Source organism: Silurus aristotelis, assembly GCF_946808225.1.
Source record: "Silurus aristotelis genome assembly, chromosome: 3".
Lineage (NCBI taxonomy): Eukaryota > Metazoa > Chordata > Actinopteri > Siluriformes > Siluridae > Silurus > Silurus aristotelis.
Genome location: NC_139576.1, coordinates 2,403,719 through 2,421,050, shown reverse-complemented (window position 1 = coordinate 2,421,050; position 17,332 = coordinate 2,403,719). Strand labels below are relative to the sequence as shown.

At 41.5% G+C, this 17,332-nt stretch overlaps 1 protein-coding gene and 1 pseudogene across 5 annotated transcripts in view; both read right to left on the bottom strand.

Moving 5' to 3' along the window:
* LOC310723321 (uncharacterized protein) overlaps nt 1-17,332 on the bottom strand; it is a 487,719-nt gene that overhangs the window by 460,781 nt on the left and 9,606 nt on the right. The gene's annotated exons all lie outside the window — the stretch shown is intronic.
* Nucleotides 3,391-12,015, bottom strand: LOC310723511 (annotated as a pseudogene). Its single transcript, XR_014538185.1, has 8 exons — nt 11,812-12,015; nt 10,702-11,568; nt 9,596-9,878; nt 8,109-8,282; nt 7,582-7,755; nt 5,943-6,116; nt 4,763-4,936; nt 3,391-4,627 (listed from the first exon to the last, which is right to left on the bottom strand). The product of XR_014538185.1 is annotated as an uncharacterized misc_RNA (transcript).

Genomic DNA, 17,332 nt, shown 5'->3' with positions numbered 1-17,332 from the left:
TATATGCCCCACCACTGTTGAATAGAATATGCATATCACTCATTGCCGTGTATATGGAATTCAAGGTAAAGACAACTCTACCAGTCAAAACATCATCATCATCATCATCATCATCATCTTCTCCCGCTTATCCGAGACCGGGTCGCGGTGGCAACAGTCTAAGCAGAGGTGCCCAGACCTCCCTCTCCCTAGACACTTCTTCCAGCTCTTCCGGGGGGACACCAAGGCGTTCCCAGGCCAGCCGGGAGACATAGTCTCTCCAGCGTGTCCTAGGTCTTCCCCGGGGTCTCCTCCCAGTGGGACGCGCCCGGAACACCTTCCCAGGAAGGCGTCCAGGAGGCATCCGGAACAGATGCCCGAGCCACCTCAGCTGAGCCCTCTCGATGTGGAGGAGCAGCGGCTCTACTCTGAGCTCCTCCCGAGTGACCGAGCTTCTCACCCTATCTCTAATGGATTGCCCAGCCACCCTGCAGAGAAAGCTCATTTCGGCCGCCCAGTCACAACATGCTAACGCGTATGACGAGCTATCGGGAGTGACGGTGCTGAAAAGGTGAAGATTCAGCTTCACAGCGGTGGTTTTTCACATGAGCCGTGAGTCACATGAAAATACCACAACGGCGAGCTACGAGGCGGCGATGCTAATTTCTAAATACAATAAACCTTTTGCGGAGTGAGAGTTTGTCAGTGGTTTAAAGGTGCAATATACAAGATGGTATCAAAATGTACAGCGCTCTCAGAGTTCCTGCCTCTTCTGGAATGTGTCCTGGAGTTCTATTTTTCAAAGCGTGTCAAGCACCTTCTGCGATTCTCAGCAACGGTGTCAAAACAACATTAGCCTCTTTAGTCACGTTTCTGATTGATTTAAAAGAAAAACAGATTTCTGAGTCTCACCTCAAAGTTCACAGCCTCAAGATTGAGAACTTCCATGTTGCTCTTTTAAATTGTTTTTTTTGTTGGTAACAACAATTTTTTTTAAAAATATGCACTTTCTGTATTACACTGTTGGTGTTGTGCACCTTTAGGTGTGACGTATGTGAAATGTTAGTATGTTTAAAACACAAATAATACATAATGTTTTAAGTTGAAGCTTCCTGGAATTTTCTTTTCTTCCAGATAGCTTTTTCTTTCATTTTAGATTCCCTCTAGATATGAAATTCAGAATGATTTTGTTAAGACTTGTTTATGTCTGGGCAGCTTACATTTATTTGCATTCCCCTGTGAAGAAATGAAAACTGTCATTTGAAATAATAAAAAATATATAAATATATAAAAGTGGATTTGCATTTAACTTTATTGGTTTAAAGAACATCAGGCAGGATGGTTGGCATTTTCACATGATCAAATCTGGCCTTCTTTAATAAAAGTCTGTAGACCCCTGTTGCAATGTAACACTTGATGTATTTGTGCCTGAATTAACAGCATTTCTGTGTTTTGTTATTGAGGTTTATTAGATTTGAAGTCTGGATTTTGTCTCCTCTATGTGATTTGCTGTTGACATGAATTTTTAACTTTGCTATTGTCCCACATAGACAGTCTGAGATAGATAGATAGATAGATAGATAGATAGATAGATAGATAGATAGATAGATAGATAGATAGATAGATAGATAGATAGATAGATAGATAGATAGATAGATAGATAGATAGATGAGAGAGTGATATAAGTACATAACAAAAGAGCAGTGGTGGATGAAAGACCATTTATTTGAGTAAAAGTAGCAACACTCAGTAAAATGTGACTCCAGTAAAAAAAAAAGTGTCCCTTTAAACTGTCGCTTGAGTAAAAATACAAATGTACTTAAGTATCCAAAGTACTTATTTATTATAACTCTAATGTTCCTATTATCATTTTTTATCACAAGATTCTTCACTTAATCACCTCAGTTGATGTGTAAAGACTCGAATGTGACTCTCAGCACACTGATCTATTAATAGAATGATATTAATGACTCAAACACTGATCATGAACCCAAAACCTTCTTTTCAACTACTTAATAAAAACGTGTAAACGAGGTCACGTGTGTGGTGGTGAGTTCGAGTCTGGAGTTTCTTCATCATTTATTCCTCTCTAAATGTTCTGCTTGATGTTAAACTGATGCTGAACTGTATGTTGGTGATCAGTAGATGCACCGAGCGCCGATCAGAACACGTGTAAAACAGAGCGTGCGCTCGATCCTGATTGGTGACTCGCTGCGTGTTTCAGCAGTTACGTTTTTATCCTCATTAATAAAAAGCAACGACTGATTTCACTACATGTAGTCGAGTAAAAATTAAGATATTTGACTTTGAAATATGGAAAGAATGTGTGTGCAGCTGGATGCAGTTTTGAGAAGTGTTTAGAAAATTGGGGTCTCTCACCACTACTACTCAAACAAGCCGACAAAATTCAAGCACATCTGAATGGATTGTTTCTGCTCTTGTAAAAGTGAATTTTTAGGGAAATTAAATGAAATTCAAGTATTTTAATTAAAAGATTCCTCTGCAGTGAATATAGATTGAAGTTGTTGCACATGAGTCTCAGTAGGCTGATGCTACATCACCCTGATCACCACAGATTTCCTAATATGGCGTCTCTCAAAAGTGGCTGCTGGCAGCTCTTAATCGGTTCCATGGATCTTTGAAGAGTTTTTGAGGTCTGCAGAACATTGAGCTTGAACTCCGTAACTCCTTCACTGTTGTAGGTGAAATTCTCCTCTAGTCTCCTCTGGACACTCCTCTAAGCATGATCTTTCTTGGCCCACTTGAGTCATCTTGATGCCTTACAGGCAGATCCTTGGACTTCATGACAGCAGGAATGATCTGATAAGCTGTGAGACCTTCAAGGTCAGAGATATTTCAAGTGCAACCACACCAGACATACATATATACATGTATCGGTCTGATTTTTTAATGTTGCAAAGATAAATCTGTGTTGTCATCAGAAGTGGTCTGTGGTCTGTCTCTTTATCCATAAAGGGGTCCCTAGAAGCAAAACCAGGTTTAAGCATGATGGTCTAGTGTGGCCATTGACTGCCATCTAGTGGGCAAATAATGTAGGATTTTATAAAACCTCAAATGTTCTCCTGAGATGATGATAACTCCCTACAACATTGTAATACTTGTAAGTGTAAGTCAGATGGTCCAGAGCTTCTTCTAAGCTCAATATAATAAACCCCAGTGCTGACCACTAAACAGGAGAGAGACTAAATCCACAGAGACGACTGTTATCTGTTCTTTGCATTCAAGTTTGCACTTAATCATGTGATCATTCAGTTCATTTAGACAGTGGAACAGATTAATGGATTTCCCACAAAAAAGCCACTCTCTCGAATAATTTTCTTGATGTACTCAACTATTCATCTCACTTTCCCAGGTCTTCCTCATAGGCCATGTCCACACTAATTTATTTGTTTTTTATTTGACAGATCAGGAAGTCTGTAAAGAGTTTTTGAGTCTTGGGGAGTCTCTCCACTCTCTGCTTCATCCAACATTCTTTTTAGAACAGTAGCTGAGCTTCAGTAGAAGACTGAGATGTAGCAGGAAATGTAAAGACTTTTGAAACCTTTATGTGTTTGAGGATTTTAGTGGCTATGTTCACCTGATCACTGATCCATTTCTTGAAGTGCTCCTCTTACTGAAGATCACTGAACTCTTGTACCTTGGTCACCTGGTCTACACACTCAGGAGATATCTGATGGCTCTGTTGACTCATCACACAATGCATTACTGTCTGAAGGTTTACCCTTATCCAGACCACACAACTCTGTAGTATTTTGATGATTATCCTTTTAGTTTTAAAAGAAGAAAATAAAGGAAAAACCTCATGCTGATGAAAATCTGTTCATCACATTCAGCCCTTTAAAGGCAAGTGCTAAAGGCTTCAGTTGTACTTCCTGTATAAACAAGGATACATTTTCATTGCTAGGAATAACCACTCAGATAACAACTGTAATAATGCATCTCATTGTTTTTGTGTTTTGGTATATGCAAAAAAAGAAATCATACTGTATACGTATTTACACAAGGTTCCGACAGTGGCAAGTCTAATATCTAGATCACAGTGCTACCATTTTACTCTGCTTGAAGTTCAGAGCACAAATTAGTAGGGAAAAACTTAAATGGAGTCTGATACCAAAATTCAGTGTTGACACTACAAAAAGAACAAAAAGATTTTAACAATGGTACAGCGACTTTTAAGATGAATACATATGAAGACAGATTTTCCCCAGAGTTACAACGGTTCAACCTAAAATTTTTCAATCTTATGATGCCAAAAGCGATACAGGAAAATTACATACAATGCATTATGGTTATGTAAATCGCTCTGTTTTTGCTAAATTATGTACCGAAATATGTTAAAATGTTATCAGTATGCGACCCCATACCAATCACCATTCTTTAAGACTGGGTAGGTTTGGCCATATGTTGACTTCTGATCATTTCAAGTTACGATGGTGTCATTGGAAGGCAGTCAGGACTACCTGTATATATATATATATATATTAATATAAAACATAGCACTGTTCATTATTTACCACATTAGGGTAGTATAAGTGTTTTAAGGGAAGACAAAATCTTGTTATTTCCAAACATACAACATGGTTTTAATGGTGTAAATGACAAAAATAAATAGGTCTCAGATCAGATCCTGTAACAAAGAAAACAGGAAGGATTAATGAATAAATATTAACATCTAATGCACACAATATTAATCACACAATAAATCCATTAGTCGAAATGAAAGATTCAAGGCGTTATATGTGTAAAGGCATAACTGACTCACACTAGCTCTTCCAGTTTGCAGTGTGGATCCTTCAATAGGTCCGAGAGCAGCTTCTTTTCTGATTGTCTTTGTTTGTTACCTTTTAAGTTCAGTTCCCTCAGGTGTGATGAAGGCCTTATCAGAGCTGAAGCCAGAGCAGCACAACCTTTACCTGTAATACTGCAAAACTCCAGACTGTGGAGGAAAAGAGAAAACTTCTCACACTGACATAATTTTGATCTTCATTCATCGTCACTCATTATCAGTAATTAGTCTATCCTTGTCATGGTTTAAGTGGGTCCAGAGCATATCCTAGTTCCCTTTCAGGAAATTAAGCTGCGTAGAAAACAATTTGGGAATGCTTAGCGTTGTTCACGCTCTGAATCATGTGTAAAATCCGGCCAATAGGCCATCGTGACGTCACTGGTCCCTTCCCTAAGCCCTTCGAGACTTAGAAGTATGGAATAACCCACTTACCTGTCTCAAGGCCCCATCCTGGGAGCTCCTTGTCATCGTGAAACGCTAATGACGGACGCATCCCCTCTTACGAGGTGGGGAGTGGTCATGAGTGGCCGCTCCACCCAAGGTCGCCCCAGGAGGGAGTGCCTGTATGGGATTTTGCCGTTGTGCTGGCGGCTCTATCTGAGACCCCCTTCGAGCCATTGGCCGAGGTCGGTTAATCATTCCTGCAGTGCTTACCCTTCTTCCTTTTCAGAAGCTAATGTCGCTGCCATCGACTGCCTATTGCCCGGATTTTACACATGATTCAGAGCGTGAACAACACCAAAGCATTTTCAACGCAGCTCTCGTTCCCTCAGGGAACTAGGGTTACATATGTAACCTGATGACAAAATTCCTGGTATGAAATTTAAATACATACTGAATATGACATACTGTGTCATCAGGTAAAACTGAAATCTGAAGCGAGGGTCAGTGGACTAAAGCCACAAATAAAGTGCCTCCTACAAAGCTTCCCTGGGGTAGTCATTCCAGAGTGCATAGGGAGTTTTCTAAAACCACTGACCTGAACATAACAAAAGGGGTTATCAAGGCTATACTTCACATGGGGAAAATTGAGGCCAGTGGTGTGGTCCTTGGTTTTGTGTGGACTTCAGAAAAGTAAATCTTACCCATATTAATTGCCTTACATTGATAAACTTCAAAATCAAAAATAAACTTCAAGTCAAAATGATGATCTGACCTCAATCTCTCCAGTTTACAGTGTGGATTCTCCAGTCCAGCAGAGAGCAGCTTCACTCCTGAGTCCTGCAGGTTATTGTGACTCAAGTCCAGTTCTCTCAGACCAGAGGAGTTTGAGCTGAGAACTGAAGACATAACTGAACAGCTCTTCTCAGTGAGGTTACACCAACAAAGCCTAGGAGAAACGATAATATACAATCCCACACACAAGACACATCAGTCATATTCTACAGCTGTGTTATCTAATTAACAAATACACAACGGTGTCTGACAATAGTATTATTACAAATAAAATGAAAGTAAAATTAGTAACTGTTGTAGCCTACTGTGATTTTTTTTTTTGTCTCTGACTTTTCATTTCTCATTCATTTCTCAATTCAGGAAGTGTTTTAAAAGGAGAGAGGCAAAGGAAGGCAGCAGATATAGAATATAAAATGCAAAATACCAACAAAAACCTTGGAAAAATTCCCAGTAGATTATAAACTGAAAAGACAGACAGGCAGAATAAATAAGAGATAAAGGGGAGCACTTGGGGGAAAAACATACACTTGGGAAATCTGAACTCGAGAAGGAGGATGAGGAGGTCTCGAGAATAAGCCGTGAGCCAGGAAAAAACTCAAGAGGGAAAAAAGAAGCACCCAGAGATGAGCTTACTCTTGGAAACAGGGAAATCGAGAAGGAGCGTGCGGTCTAATGGAAAAAAAGCCACGAGCCAGGAAAAATTGTCAGTGTCAAGCACTCAGGAGAGGGTTTACATGAGCCGGGAAAACCCTTGGTGTTAAGCACTAAGGAAGGCACTTAGGAGTTAAGGGGAAATAAACATAAGCTTACACTCAGGAAAAAATCATCACCCGTGGAAAAAACTATTGGTGTCTCGAGAAAAAAGAGAGCATTGGGCTTAGGCAAGACAAAGACCAAGCCGTGCCATGCGTGAGAGAAGAGGCTTTAATAGGGACAAATAGAGAGAATATTTGGAGATGGCAGAGAGGAGAGCAGAGGAGGGGGGTATGGGGGTAAAGGCAAAAAGGAACAAACAAAAATGGAAAAAGAGCGACATCTAGGGGCAGACAGGGATGTCTAGGGGCAGACAGGGATAAAACCTTGACCAAAACTTGCTCACAAAATTTTACTCTTTTTTGCGAGCAAATTTTTAAGGCACGAGCAAACAGTTCCCTGCTTTTGGCCGAGAGTAGCATCAGTCGCTTAGTTGATGACGTATCGCTCAGTCGCTCTCGTTGTTCAGTGCAGCTAAAACTTTAACTTTTTTATTAACAAATAAAGCAGCAAAAGGTCTTGCATCACATCAATTCTGTATGCATGAGATAATCCAAGACTAGGTTAGCATTACACTATGTTGCTGCATGATGCAGAGGTGAATAAAAGCCCGAGGCAAAAGAGCATTGAAGTGGTATAAGGATTGACACTTGTGAGATTGTGTATTTGAATGGTGTGCTTCTGTGTCATGTCTCTATTAATATAGAAGCTCTCGGGGAAAATTTAGTGTATTTAAACATTAGTACAGCACATTCCACCCAATCAGAATCCAGAACTCAAACAGACCGTGGTATAAAATACTTTAAAGTGATTTGTGTATTAAATAAACAAAAATCTTTTGTACAGTGAGTAAGATATGATCTGACCTCAGTATTTCCAGTTTACATTGTGGATTCTTTAGTCCAGCAGAGAGCAGCTTCACTCCTGAATCTTGCAGGTTATTGTTACCCAGGTTCAATTCTCTCAGACTGGAGGAGTTTGAGATGAGAACTGAGGACAAAACTGGACAGCTTTTCTCTGTCAAACCACACAACCACAGTCTGAGAAAAAAAAAAAGACCGTAATTTTGGATGTTAATAAACACAAATGTATATTTAATTTTTTATATTTTCTTCATTCTGATGTTTGATGTGAACATTAACCGGAGGCCTTGACCCGCATCTTCTGCAAGATTGTATGCATTGTATGACTGGATAAAATGGATAATTGCATGAATATACAGGTAATAGATCAATCGATTGCAATTATCTTTGTATTAGCAATACTATTTGTATTGTATACTTTGTAGGCAAGCAAAAAAAAAATGCCATTAAAGTAATTTTGCTGCAGCTTACATAAACTATGATTGCATATAATACATAATGTACTTGGTTTCCTAAACAGTGTTCCTGACCTCAGCGTCTCCAGTTTACAGTGTGAATCCTCCAGTCCAGCAGAGAGCAGCTTCACTCCTGAATCCTGCAGGTTATTGTTACTCAGATCCAGTTCTCTCAGACTGGAGGAGTTTGAGCTGAGAATGGAGGACAGAACGGAACAGCTTTTCTCTGTGAGATTACACCAACATAATCTGGAAGAGAATTAATGATATATCAGAAGACTGACATCATTTTTTCCCTGATTATTGTTGCTGAACCTTTCTGCTGAATTTGTAACTTTGCCTCACTGCTTATTAAAACTCTGTCATTTAAACTGAAATTGCTTTTGTAAAGAAGCAGATTGTGATGCAAAAGTGAACCTCCTTAATCAAGTTCTTGTATCTGGCACTTAAAGATGCATGCTGACTACCTTTTCAATAATGCCAGGGTGATAACCTATGTGTTTACTGTATTTTGTATATCATAAAGGCATCAATAAAACCTGCACATTATCTGTTGATTGGTGTTTCCATACAATCATAGACCATGCACTGGATATTAGAAAAAAATGCAGCTGCTCACACTCCCAACAGGGCAACAAATAACCCTCCACATGATTTAGGATTTATTGTAGCTCTGATGCAAAACAACCAGTTAAAAATCGTCCTTCACCACGACTACAGCTCATCAAAGAGGACACCTTAAAGACAGGGCTGAAAGACAAATTGTGCCAGAATTTTGGTGATTATAACAAGTACCACATCATGGCCTTTTTTGTTCAGTATTAGTTATGATGTAGGCAAAAGAGAGCTCCAGGCAGTGCAATTGGCATTCAAAGAATATATTTAGTAGCTAGAAGGGACAGAGCATCCTTTTGTGGTTTACACTGATTACACAAAACTCATTTCTTTACATAACTAACGGATGAACCCTTGCAAAGCCATCTTGTCCTTGTTCTCCATTCAATTCATCCTCTCCTACTGCTATAGGTCAACTAATTAAAAAGCTGCCAATTAATTAAAAGATGTGGTGAGTTCTCTTGGACCACAACAAGACTGGGTGAAAACCATGGACTTGCTGGGGCAGGCCATTCCCTGAAGCACATTCAGTGGCAGGGTTAAGCCGGGATGGCCAGACCCTACTGGTTTTCTATCCAGTGAAAAAAGGGCGGAGGAGACCCGGACTGAATCGAGAAACCTTGCTCTACAGTGCGCAGGACCCACTGAGACACGTCTGGAAGAGCTTTCCAAGTTGCCTGAAAGTGCCTTAGGGTTTCAGTCTCTCGAGACTGACGTCCAGTGTGCCTAGAGCTGGGGCAGTGCCCTGAAACAACTCTAGAGGCCTCGAAGGACCTGGCTGTGCTCTAAAGCATCATGGGTGGCAGGGTTAATGGACCAGGTCCCTGGGGGGCCAGGGCAGGGTGGGCACCAGTTACAGCAGTGCAACATGCCCCACTTTTTTTCTTTGAGCGCCACACAGGATTCCTCACAGGGGGAGTACAAGTCGCGATGCTACATCTCTGTACCTCCCGAGCAGCCCCATGTGAGCGGGGTGGGAGGTACCACTAGAACGCCGCAGCCCTAAAGCTAGTGGGGCGTCCAGCAGTACAGCCCTGTCTCTATCAAAATTTTGACAAAGTGAGCCACAGGTGCCTCTCTGTAGACACCAGGGCAGCCATAGACGTGAACCCTGGCAGCCACAGATGAGAACATGGCCGCCCGGGGCACCTCCCACATCCAGCTTATACCGCAGGTCAGCCTGATACGCCTGTAACACCACCATGGTGTGCAGGGATGCAGCAGCTTGATCTGCCGAGCATAAGCTTTACCCACGAGTGCTTACTTATTATGTAGGGATCGGTGGGTAGTGTCGGGGTTTTAAGGCAGGAGGCGATCCCGGGAGAGAAACAGCTGGCAAGCGTCTCTTTAACTAGCGGTATCGCTCCGTACCCATGTTCTTTCCGCCCCATGACATGAGAATACACAATTGAGCCGGGGGTAAAGGGGCGGGCCGAAAAAGCTAGAACATGATCTGGTACATTAGTGTTCAGATCATGAAAGAACGGGAGACCCCAACACAAAGATTGCGACACTGGTGTCAGAAAGCACTTATCTAATTTACTGGATGAAGGCACTTTCTGCTCATAAACCGGCCAAGTTATTTACCTCTTTCTGTGTTTAAAGGCTCTGGCATGGATAAGCTAGTGTTGGATCTATGATGATCGCAAATGTTGAGTTATTTTATGAGTTGCTCAGTAGCTCCTGGTTCCACTACTTTAACTGACTGTATAAGACTGTAGAAAGAACATTACTCAATCACACACTCCAGTACTCATGTAAGTTCTCTCTCTCTGGTGTTTTATATTTTTTTAAGATTTATAATCACACTCTTGATATCACCCAAATGAGGATGGGTTCTACTTTTGAGTCTGTTTCCTCTCAAGGTTTCTTCCTCATTACATCTAAGGGAGTTTTTCCTTGCCACAATCGCCCCAGGCTTCATCATCAGGGATAAATACGCATGATTCACTTTAATTTGTAATTTGTGTAAAGCTGCTTTGAGACAATGTTCATTTTGAAAAGCGCTTTAGAAATTAAAAAAAAATAATTAAAAACTAAATTAAAAAAATACTTTCTCTGGTCTGCTGAGGATCAGAGTCACATTTCTGGTGGTACTTTTGGTTCTTGTGTTTGATCTGAAAGATCAGGAAGTGTGTGAACATTTCTAGTCAGAGTCTTGGGGATTTCTCCACTCGCTGCTTCACCCAACATTCTCTCTAGAACAGTGGCTGAGATCCAACAGAAGACTGGGATGTGGCACATGATGTAGAGGCTTCTTGAAGACTTTACATGTGTGATAATTTTATCAGCCATGCTCTAATTACTGATCCTCTTCCTGAAGTACTCCTCTTTTTGGGGATCACTGAACCCTCGTACCTCTTTTACCTTGTCTACACACTCAGAAGGGGGTCTGATTAGCTGCTCCTGGTCGAGAGGTAATCCAGAGGAGAGCAGAGGGAAGCAGATTCCCCTTGATGAGGTTCGTCAGCAGCACATCCACTGGGGCTGATTCTGTCACATCACATAATCTCTTATTGCACTGGAACCTTAGAGGAAGTCGACACTCGTCCAGACCATCAAAGATGAAGAGGATTTTGTAGGAGTTACAGTCTATTGATTGCAATTCTCATAGTTCTGGGAAAAATCGATGAAGAAGTTTCATCAGACTGAGGTTTTCCCCCTTCATTAAATTCAGCTCTCTGAAGGGAAGTGGAAACATAAAGAAGATATCCTGATTAGCTTTTTCTTCAGTCCAGTCCAGAATAAACTTCTGCACAGAGACTGTTTTTCCAATTCCTGCTATTCCTTTAGTCCTTTAGCTCTGTGTAGATCTCATTCAGGAGTGCAGAGTTTCCATGCTGTGAGATTCCTTCATTAATTCGATTAAATTTCATACTCAATTTGTACTTAGATATTTCTTGATATGTAGGAATCAGCTCTAATAAAGAGGACAATAAAAGAAACAAATGTTTACTGATTACATATTTCACTTTATGACTAGTGGTATTATATATTTACTTAGTCAGACCCTGAGACCAATGGAATAATATTCCAGGTGCTTCTGTAGCTTAGCTCCAGAAGTTTGCATAATAAGTTTGCTCCATGGTTTGCATAATAATAATCATAAATTATTGACATTGCTCTATAGTTGAAGGAATGAAACAATCCCATGAGACCTTACTGGCTTGGAGTGTGCTAGCAAGATCAGTCTGGTTCATGTTCTTCAGGATGTGCAGGGTGATCATAAGTGCCCCCTCTCTGACACTGCTCTGGTACTTCTCATCCTCCTCTCTTATGGAGCATTCAGTGTAATCCAGACTTAGAAGAGTTTTAAATCTTTGTAGTTCATTCTTTACCAAAGTCATGACTTTGTGTTCCACCTCCTAAAATAGGATTATAATAAAGTACACAATCACATCAAACTCTTACATGGCTTAGTTTATCTTCTTCTTCTTCTTCTTCTTTCGGCTGCTCCCATTAGGGGTCGCCACAGCGGATCATCCGTCTCCATACCACCCTGTCCTCTACATCTGCCTCTTTTACACCAACTACCTGCATGTCTTCCCTCACCACATCCATGAACCTCCTCCTTGGCCTTCCTCTTTTCCTCCTACCTGGTGGCTCCATCTTCAGCATTTTTCTACCAATATAATTCATGTCCCTTCTCTGCACATGTCCAAACCATCTCAATCTCGCCTCCCTCACCTTGTCACCAAAACATCCAACATGCACTGTCCCTCTAATAAACTCATTTCTAATCTTGTCCATCCTCATGACTCTCAACGAAAACCTTAACATCTTCAGCTCTGCTACCTCCAGCTCCACCTCCTGCCTTATACTCAATGTCACTTTTTCTAATCCATACAACATCGCAGGTCTCACCACAGTCATATAAAATTTCCCTTTCATTCTTGCAGATACTCTACTATCACAAATCACTCTTGTCACTCTTCTCCACCCACTCCACCCTGTCTGCACTCTCTTCTTTACTTCCCTAACACACTCTCCATTACTCTGCCCTGTTGAACCCAGGTACCTTAACTCCTCCACCTTCTCCACCTCGTCTCCCTGCAACCGCACCACTCCACTCCACTGCCCTCCCTCTCATTCACACACATGTACTCTGTCTTACTCCTACTGACTTTCATTCCTCTTCTCTCCAGTGCATATCTCCATCTCTCCAGGCTCTTCTCAACCTGCTCACTACTCTCTCCACAAATTAAAATATCATCCGCAAATATCATAGTCTAGGGGGACTCCTGTCTGACCTCGTTCGTCAACCTGTCCATCACCACTGCAAACTGGAAAGGGCTCAGGGCCGATCCTTGATGCAGTCCAACCCTTACCTTGAACCAGTCTGTTGTTCCTACTGCACACTTCACTGCTGTCACACTGACCTCATACATGACCTGCACCACCCTCACATATTTCTCTGACACACCTGACTTCCTCATACAATACCACAACTCCTCTCTCGGCACCCTGTCGTACGCTTTCTCTAAATCCACAAATACACAATGCAATTCCTTCTCTCCTTCTCTATACTTCTCCATCAACATTCTCAAAGCAAATAAAGCATCTGTGGTGCTCTTCCTTGGCATGAAACCATACTGTTGCTCACAGATGGTCACCTCTTCTCTCAGCCTGGCTTCCACTACTCTTTCCCATAACTTCATGGTGTGACTGATCAACTTAATTCCCCTGTAGTTACTGCAGGTCTGCACATCTCCCTTATGCTTAAAGATCGGTACCAGCACACTCCTCCATTCCTCAGGCATCCTCTCACCTTCTAGAATCTTGTTAAACAATCTGGTTAAAAACTCCACTCCCATCTCTCCTAAACATCTCCATGCTTCTACCGGTATGTCATCTGGTCCAACCAACTTTCCACTCTTCGTCCTCTTTACTCTCCTCCTCTTCTTCTTCGCCTCCAAAACCATCCTACAGACCACCATCTAATGCTGTCTAGCTACACTGTCCCCTGCCAACACCTTACAGTCTCCAATCTCCTTCAGGTTGCATCTCCTGCATAAAACATAGTCCACCTGTGTGCACATTCCTCCACTCTTATAGGTCACTCTATGATCCTCCTTCTTCTTAAAATACGTGTTCACCACTGCCATTTCCATCCTTTTAGCAAAATCTACCATCTGGCCTTCCACATTCCTCTCCTTAAAGCCATACCTACCATCACCTCCTCATCACCTCTGTTCCCTTCACCTACATGTCCATTAAAGTCTGTGTCACAAGTTATACTGTGGTTAGATATTCTGTCTAGTCGTCTGACAGTTTCAGCTATTTAAGAGATACAGTAACTGCTTCTGTGTTTTTAACAGTAGTATTCAGACAGGAGACTTGGCTAAATGAGACTAAAAGTAAGGTTCTGTAGTGATTTGAGGATCAATTACTGCTGTCAGAACATATTTTCTTCTTCACATAAGGGCAACTGTTAAGGTACGGTAGGCAAATGCTAATAACCCGCCCTAATGCTAGTATTTCTCATCATATGGCACGGAGAGGGCCACAGGGTGTGGCATGAATACTAACACTTATTGTCATTGCAGACCTCACCTCTTGACGTGAACTTCTGACCAAATTCTCTTCGGATGTGACTACAAGATCCTCATAAGCTCCGCAGCATTTTCTCTTCACCACTCAACCCCGCTGCACCACCTCCTTCAATTTCCCTGGCTGACAAAGACAGTGTCTCTTTCCACAATTAGAAGATTTAGTTAGTCTGCCAGACCTTCACATCCATCCAGACTACGCATTTACAGGAATCCTGTACAGGATTTACAGGAATCCTGGTTAAGAAATTTGACAATGAAGAAGTATCTTCATTGTCAAATCTCTTAACCATAGCAGAAGTCATCCAAATCTTGCAGTTCCACCACCTGCCCGCTGGGTCTAATTGCTTCAACTATGCTCAAGATCATCTTATAAGACCTCCTGCGGTTCATCACCACAATCATCAACGGGTCCTTAGCATCTGACCATGTTTCAACCACCTTCAAGCAAACACAGGTTATTCCTATATTAAAGAAACCTGCTCTGAATCCATTGGACATCAATACTATGGACAAGTATCACTTCTCTCCTTTCTTTCTAAAACCCTGGAAAGCACTGTTTTTAACCAACTGTCTATCTATCTCTCACAGAACAAGCTCCAAGACCCCAACTGTTCTGGCTTTAAAGTGTCGCATTTCGAGCATGCTGCTCGATCAGCCAAGCAGTCACCTGTTCTTATCCTCCTAGACCTTTAGGCAGGATTCAACATGGTCAAACAGGTTTTCCTGTTGTTGAACTGTTCACCGGGAATTTTGTTTGTATGGGCGTTTAACATTTTTTACAGTTTGTTTTTTCTCGCTTTCATCGCTTTAAAATATCAAAATATCGTGTTGATCTCCTGCATCCTTCACTTTCCGTTGGCTCTGTCTCGACTATTTTTGCTTTCGGAAGAGCGCTTTTTTCCCTGTTTGAGGGTTTGAAAGCAGTGAGCGGAGGACATTCACCAGAACTACGAACACACACTACAGTAAACACATTAGGGTACGTAATTTCTCTACTATGGCGAACATCCAGTTCACTCAGTGTGTGAAGTGTGACATGTTTAGTCAGTCTTTCTCCGTTGTTAGCGATAATTTTATCTGTGAGAAGTGCAAGCTAGTTTGCTCTTTGACGGAGAAGATCTTAGCATTAGAGGAGCGCATCCAGAGTCTAGAGAGAAGTAGTGAGTGTGAGAGCAGTCCAGGTACTGCAGGGGAAAGTCTGGATGCCCTAGGTGAAGGTAATATTCCCCTGACTCCGGCATTAGAGCCCTCGCAGCGGGGCGAATGGGTGACGACTCGGCGGCATACTCACAAAGCCAAAGCTAACGCTAAGGCTCGCCCACGGGAGCACCATTCCTCTCCGCTTCGCGTGTCCAACAGGTTTGCTCTCCTCAGTAAAGCACCCGCTGAGAAACCTGAAAGAGCTCTGGTTTTAGGAGACTCCATTCTGAGGCACGTGAAATTAGCTAGACCTTTAGGGGCACCAGCAGCACAGGTTATGTGTATACCGGGAGCCAGGGTGCCGGACATAGCAGGTCAGCTTAGATTCTTAGGAAAGCACAGGTTCTCTAAGATAGTTTTTCACACAGGAGCTAATGATATACGCCTTCGACAGTCAGAGGTTACTAAGAGTAATATTATAGCGGTGTGTAAATTAGCCAAGGCAATGTCCAATGCAGTAACATGCTCTGGCCCCATCCTAATGCGATGTGGCGATGTAGCCTACAGCAGGTTATGGTCGCTGACCTGCTGGATGCTCCAAAAATAATGTGGGCTTCATTAATAATTGGAGCATTTTTGAGGGCAAGGCTGGCCTGTTAGGGCGGGACGGTATCCATCCCACCCGGGAAGGTGCTGCTCTCATTTCTTGTAGTATAGGTAATAGTCTCAGAACAGCACTAGTTAACAAGTGACTGTCTAGAGCCAAGGCCAGGGAGCAGACAGACTGGCTAAACCGACCGTCTGCTAGCTGCACAGAGTCGTCACTCAGGATCCACCATATTGAGACTGTGTCTGTCCCCCGAGCAAAACCAAAGTATAGGAATTATCAGAAAGTCTGTTTAAGTAACCTGATTAACATTAAATTAAATAGGACAGACATACATAATCCTTTTATATATCTTTATACCTTATTCTTTTATTTTATTTATTTATTTTATTTTAATAGTTTTTCTTATACCTTATACTTATTTATCTGCCTTCTTTTCTTTCCCCCATCCTATTCCCTCATGCCGGACCATCGTATAAAACATTTCACTACATGTCGTACCCTGTATGTATGTGTATGTGATGAATAAAATTTGATTTGATTTGATTTGATTTGAGGACTGAACGCACAGCCAGCACCTCTGATCTAAAAATTGGATCGTTGAATATTAGATCTCTCACGCCAAAAGCGCTTACTATAAACAAAATTATTACCGACCAGGAGTTTAATATAATGTGTCTGACAGAAACATGGATTAAATCGAATGAATATGTAGCATTAAATGAGGCGAGTCCTCCTGGGTATAGTTACATACACCAACCCCGTCTAAATGGCAGAGGAGGTGGAGTAGCAGCTATTTATAATAATAATCTAAATGTCACACAAAAGACTAAAAAAAATGTAAAACATTTGAAGTTCTTTACACCAACATAAAATATTCAGTGTCCGAAAGCAGGTCCAGTCAGTTAATTCCACTAATTATTATTTATAGACCCCCAGGGCCCTACTCTGATTTTCTGATAGAATTTGCAGATTTCATTACAAATTAAGCTACTTCTTTAGACAAAGCATTAATTGTTGGTGACTTTAATATTCATTTTGATAATCAGGAAGACTCCTTAAGAGCAGCAGTTGTGTCCATTCTAGATTCAGTTGGAATTAATCAGAATGTTATAGGACCCACTCATAGTGGTGGACACACTCTCGATTTGTTGTTAACATTTGGATTAAAAATAAAAAACTTAGTCATAATTCCACAGTCTGAAGCTATTTCAGACCATTATCTAATCTTGTTTCAAATTTGCCTCAGTCATTGCATTACTACTTCACCACGTTACCGTGTTAAGCGTACTTTCACGTCAGCTACAGCAGCGCGTTTTATTAACAATGTTCCCGAAATTACGATATTAAATAGATCTCCGCCAGACCCCGCAGAGCTCGACTGG